Genomic DNA, 5,818 nt, shown 5'->3' on the forward strand with positions numbered 1-5,818 from the left:
GCTGTGTCTCTTGCCAATTCTTGGGATGACGTCGTTCCAGGAGGGAGGCATTGGGATTCAGGTAAGGGGACAGCTCTCTGGGATCCTCCCCCACTCAGGTTCCCCTCAGCTGCCTACCCCTACTCCATGGACCTGTCACTCTCACCTTTGACTATAGGTTGGATCCCAGTCCCGTGGTCACCTGGCTCACCTGCTGTTGAGGCAGCCTCTGGTCAAACTTCCCAGACCTTGAGAGCCTAACTGCCAATCTTTGTAGTTCATGTTCAGGAAGGCTGGTGCTACAGTGGAAGGGGTGGAGGTTAGATGTACTGGTAGACAGGATGGGAGCATTGATGGGGTATCTTTCTTGTGTTGGTGTGTGCAGGACAGAGCAAGCACGTAGCAGCAGATGAGAGAGAAACGTGTGTGTGTGTGTGTGTGACAGGAACAGGGAGGGAGCTGGACTAAGGATTGGTGGAGGCAGGACCCCTTATTCCTGTCCCTCTGTTACTCTTCTTAGCTCCAGGTGCTTTGATTAGCATCTGGAGGCCAGGAACTGTGTAAAGTGGCTATTTCCTAAGGACAAAGCCATCTCCCTGTCCCATTCTGTCCAAGGGAGTAGGTGAGGTCACCCCTCTCCTCTGTCTCTTGGAACACCACTGGCCTTAACTGAGTGGTCTGAGGCTCTGTCAGCAGCACTGAGACTGGGCCCCATCAGGTCAGGGCGTCTGGGCCCTGTCTCCACCTTCCCTAACCCAAAGGCTTGCATTCCACCCAGAGCCAGGGGGGAGCAGCTTCCCCGCCACCCTCAGCCCTATCACTTCCAATCACCTGTCCAGTTCCTGCAATAACACAAGCTTCCCATGGCTCCTCAGGGCTAATCACATGGCTGTCTCATGTCCCTGGGTGCCAGTTCCACCCCACCCCCACCCCCATGATTCAATCTGTGTCTTATCACCCCTAGGCCTAGCCCGGTGGTGTGTCTGTCTCTTGTCCAGGCTGGTTAGTGCTAATGGAGGACTGACCCAGGGCTGCAGGCTGATCGGTGGGGGGATTAGGGTGTGTGTGTGGTTGGCCCCTAAGGGCCAAGTTCACGGGCCTTCCTCTCCTGCCGGGTGTGGGTGGGGCTGGTGCCGCATCACCCCTATGAGGGAGGGCACTTAAAACAGGTGGAGCCATGGCCGGGCACGGTGGCTCAAGCCTGTAATCCCAGCACTTTGGGAGGCCGAGATGGGTGGATCACGAGGTCAGGAGATCGAGACCATCCTGGCTAACACGGTGAAACCCCGTCTCTACTAAAAAATACAAAAAAACTAGCCGGGCGAGGTGGCAGGCACCTGTAGTCCCAGCTACTTGGGAGGCTGAGGCAGGAGAATGTTGTAAACCCGGGAGGCGGAGCTTGCAGTGAGCCAAGATCTGGCCATTGCACTCCAACCTGGGCGACAGAGCGAGACTCCGTCTCAAAAAAAACAAAACAAAAAAAACAAAAAAAAACAGGTGGAGCCATTGGGAGGAAAGGGCTTGGGAACATGGTGAGGGATGCAGAGTTGGGGGATCAGATCCAACAGGTGAGCCCAGGGACGGATGCAAAGGGAGAGACAGTGCAGAGAGAGACAGGGACAGGATGTACAGACATGGCGACATAGAGAGAGACTGCAGAGGGAGATGTAAAGACTGAGACATGCAGGTAGAGAGAAAGGTGGAGACAGACACACAGACATAGCCGGACACACATGGAGAGAGAGGGTGAGACCAATGCTGCAAACAGACACAGGTAGGGCAGTGGCTCAATCGAAGGAAGTCCAGGAGGACATCATGGACTCCCCAGGGGGCTTTCCACCTCACCTGCCCCCTCACCTCTGCCCTTTGAGCCTCTCTGCAGGGGCTAGGAGAGGATGGGACACCTAGACTTGGAGGCTCTGTGGGTAGAGACAGGAGGGGACCTGAGGTTTGGCCCTTATAGAACAGGATTGGGGCATCACTAAAGATCTGGTTTGGAGGTCAGGTAGCACCAGGCAGCTGCCAGGGCATGTGAACCATTTTCAAGGTTATCAGGCCTCAGGCGTGAGGACATCAGAGGCTCTTAAACCGTAACCAGAGGTATCGTTGGAAAAGCTGGGCAGGTGAGGTGAGGGATTCTGGGAATAAGGTTTGGACAGGGAAGGGAGAAGGAACTGGATATCTTTCATTGATCTGGGAGCAGGAGCTGGAGCCTGCCACTCCAATCCCTTCAGGTAGATCTGGACCTGGGGCTTTGTCTTGATTGGTGAGGAGGGGGCTTGTACCCATATTTCCCTCCCCCGAAAGCACCCCATTCTCTCCCCTTCACTGATGGACACAGAAGTGCACATTTGTGTCCTAGCTGGCCTACCCCCACACAGCCTAGACACACATGTGCAAACACAGACACATGCACACACATACACAGACACAGAGCCCCCCTCCCCAATCACTCATAGCTGTTGGATTCCACTGTCATTAACAGTGCCCCCCTCCACCCCGCTGTGGCCCTTGCCCCCTCCCTGTTAATTACCTCCTGGCTGTGCCAAGTCCATTAGCGGCCCCCACCCTGACATACCCCAGGGGCTGAGCACCAGCTGAGATGGATTGCTGCTGGGGGATCGATGGAATGGGGCCCCAAGGACCCCATTGGGGGCTGGGACCAGGACAACAACCTGAAGCTGTAAAGATTGGACATTTGGGTTCCCCCCAACCTGGCCCAGGCCCCTTCCTTTTCAGAGAGGGCTGTCTTGGTTGAAAGACAGAGGCTCAGAAAGGGTCGTGGGCACCTCAGGAACACCCAGCATTGAAGAAAGGAGCTGGAACTCTCCCGTCTAAGCAAGCGTCTGCCTGCTCCTCCGCATTTACTCTAGAAGGAAACGCTCAGTGGTGCAGAGACCAGACGGGCTCCCCAGGAGCCTCCAGCACTGGGATGGGGTCTCTAAAGAACCCAGGGGTGCAAGCCACCCTCAACCCCTTCAGCCTTCCTCAGGAGCCTCTGCCTCCTTCCTGCCCTGCTCCCACAGGGGCTGGTTTCCTGACAGGAGAGCAGAGCATCTGTCCAGGCTTCCAGGAAAAGGACAGGCAGAGTGCTAGGATAGCCCTGGTGAAGAATGGCCCAGCCTGTGCCCCCTTGGATCCCCAGGCCAAAGATAGAGCCTAGATAGAATTCCAGACGACAGAGGCCCTGGCCTTTCTAAGTACCAGCTGGAGAGAGCCTGTCTTGCCAAATTCCTGAAGCAGCATTGGACAAGCTGCCCAGCAGGGGTAGGGAAGGGGGATTCTTCTGGTGGGAGCCAGGACCCAGGAATCCAGACCTTCAGCCTGCTGCTTACTGAACTGCCAGGCGACTCAGGCACCCCTGGGATGCTGGGGAGTGAGGTGGCCCCGTTGCTCTAAACAGCAGTGCCCTCCCGGACTGTCTCTCTCTGTCTTCCACTCCCACCCCATTGCTGACGGACTCCCGTGCTAAGATGGAAAGTTTGAGCAGCAGTGGCTCTAGAGTGGTGGGCAGGAGGGAGATCTGGAGGCAGGAAAGAGAGACAAGACAGGCCAGAGCTGCAGGAGGAGCCCACACGGGGGCAAGGAGGGGCGGAGAGGAGAGGCAACCCAGACCCATGCAGTGACTCAGCCCTGCATGTGCAGGGAACAGAGAAGAAGGCAGAGAGCCTGAGATACAGGACAGAACCCAAGAGCCACAGAAGCAGAACCTCAGAGGCCATGCGCTTTCCATGAGCCCTGCTTCTAGTCCAGCCCTGGGGAGGAAAGGCTTTTGAGCCCACCTCCCACTGAACTGGGCCCCCTTCCTCTTCTTAAAGGGCTATGTTTCCTGGTGGTTAAGCCTCTAGACTCTGGAATCTGGTTGTGCCATTTACTAGCTGTGTGACATTGGGCAAGTTACTCAACCTTTCTGTACTTTGGTCTCCTCCTCTGCAAAATGAGGATAATAATAGCAATAACCTCGCAGGACTGTTATGAGGTTTAAACAAGTCTCATGTGGAAAGCTTTCCCTGTAGGGCCTGGCCTTAGTAGCTGCTATGTAAAAACACTCTTTCCCCTCCTTCCTTCCCTCCCTATTCTTCCTCCTCCTCTCTATCCTGCCAGCCCAGGCCCTAGCCATGGTATGTGGGCGGTGAGGCAGGTTGTATGTTTTGAAGGGATAGTGCTTGCAGAAGAGAAGCTCTTACTCCCTGATCCCAACCACTTCCTCTAGCTGCAGGGGACTTGCCAGTCCCCTGCTGCAGAGAGTGTGAAGTGAGGAAGGGGCTTCTCCCTCCCTCCGACACCCTGTGGGCTCCGGGTCCCTGCACTGATCCAGAAGGCCCTGATGCAGGAAAAGCCTCGAGCCTCCCCTGCCCCGTGTCCCTCATTTACTCTTCTCCTACTCCCTGATTTTCCCTAGTGAGAATTTCTCTCTCAGCTCACCGCCTCTGGGCAGCCCTCAGGGATTGGACAGGGATCTTTGTACCCTTGAAGGGTGCTTCTGAGGGCACAAATCCTCATAGACCCTGAGACAGGTCTCCAAGAGAATGGACCTGGGAGCGGGAAACATGCGTCCAAAGCTTTGTATCCCTTATCCCTGTGGCTTCCCGTTCCTGAGTGCCAGGAAGTCCTTCCTTACAGTCTACCCTCCTGCTTCCCACCTGGATCTGAAGGGGTTACTCAGCTCCAGGCCCGCCCACGGCAGGTCCCAGCTGCCTGGGGCCTGTGGTCAGAGCTAATGCAGGCGAGAGTTGGAGGACAAGAGGGGATAAAGTTATTAGCGTCTTCATCTTTGAGGAATATCGATCGCCAGGTCTCCAGGCTCACTTGGTCTTATAACGGGGCTCACGGGGGTGTTGGGAGGGGCTCAGAAAACTCTCACAAAGCCCCTTACCCATATCCTGGGGTGGGCACTGGGCTACTAATGTCTGCTGAAAGGAAGACAGGCAGAGACACAGTTTGGGAGGCCAGTGGCCTGGGAGGCAGGAGTGAGGCAGGGCTGAGAGGGGAGTCAGGGCTTGGCGCCCTGGGCAAGGAGCAGACTGAAATGGGCTTGATTTCAGTTTACTACACTTTACTTTAAGGTTGAGTGTGTGTGTGTGTGTGTGTCACACACAGAAAGAAAGAGAGAGAAAGTGAGAGAGAGAGGGAGAGAGAGAGAAAGAGAGGGAGAGCTTTTGCAATTGAGTTAGAGAGGTCCACGATGGCCGCCCAAGAGGGAGGAAGGATTCCCTCCCGCCAGACTCAAGTACACAGGCTGGCCCCACCAACCCCACCCTCCCGCCTGCTCCTCCAGCCACTTGGATGCTCTGAAACACCTTGGACCCTGCCCTCTCCAGGCAGCTGTCTGGTGCTCCATTGAATGGGATGTTCTTGATGTGGTTACATGTGTGATGGGAGGGCACCTCACAGTGGAGCATGTCACCCTTTCCCACCCAGGGTGATTCTGGTCACAGTGTATCTGGTTTTGTGTTTGTGTGTGACAGTCCTTGTGCGAAGGTCTGTGTAAACTCAGCTCTCTGCATGAGTCTGTGCAAATTCGTGGTCCTAATCTGAAATCAGAAGGGATGTAGGCTGGAGACAGGGCTCAGGGATCTGGCTGTCCAACCCCTCCAGGGAGGTCCCCCTATGGGTGTTTCCAGCCAGAAGTTTCCAGCTCCTGGTTAACCATCTCCAGGGTTGGGGACGGAGCTTAGACTGTAGAAAGACCCTGAGGGGAGAGCAGCAGTGTCTGGGAACCAAAAGGCACAACTCCCTCCCCTCTCCTTTCTTCTTCCCTCCCTCCCTCCCTCCCTCCCTCCCTCCCTCCCTCCTTCCTTCCTTCCTTCCTTCCTTCCTTCCTTCCTTCCTTCCTTCC

This window comes from Theropithecus gelada, chromosome 1 (genome assembly GCF_003255815.1).
Source record: "Theropithecus gelada isolate Dixy chromosome 1, Tgel_1.0, whole genome shotgun sequence".
NCBI classification, from domain to species: Eukaryota; Metazoa; Chordata; class Mammalia; order Primates; family Cercopithecidae; genus Theropithecus; species Theropithecus gelada.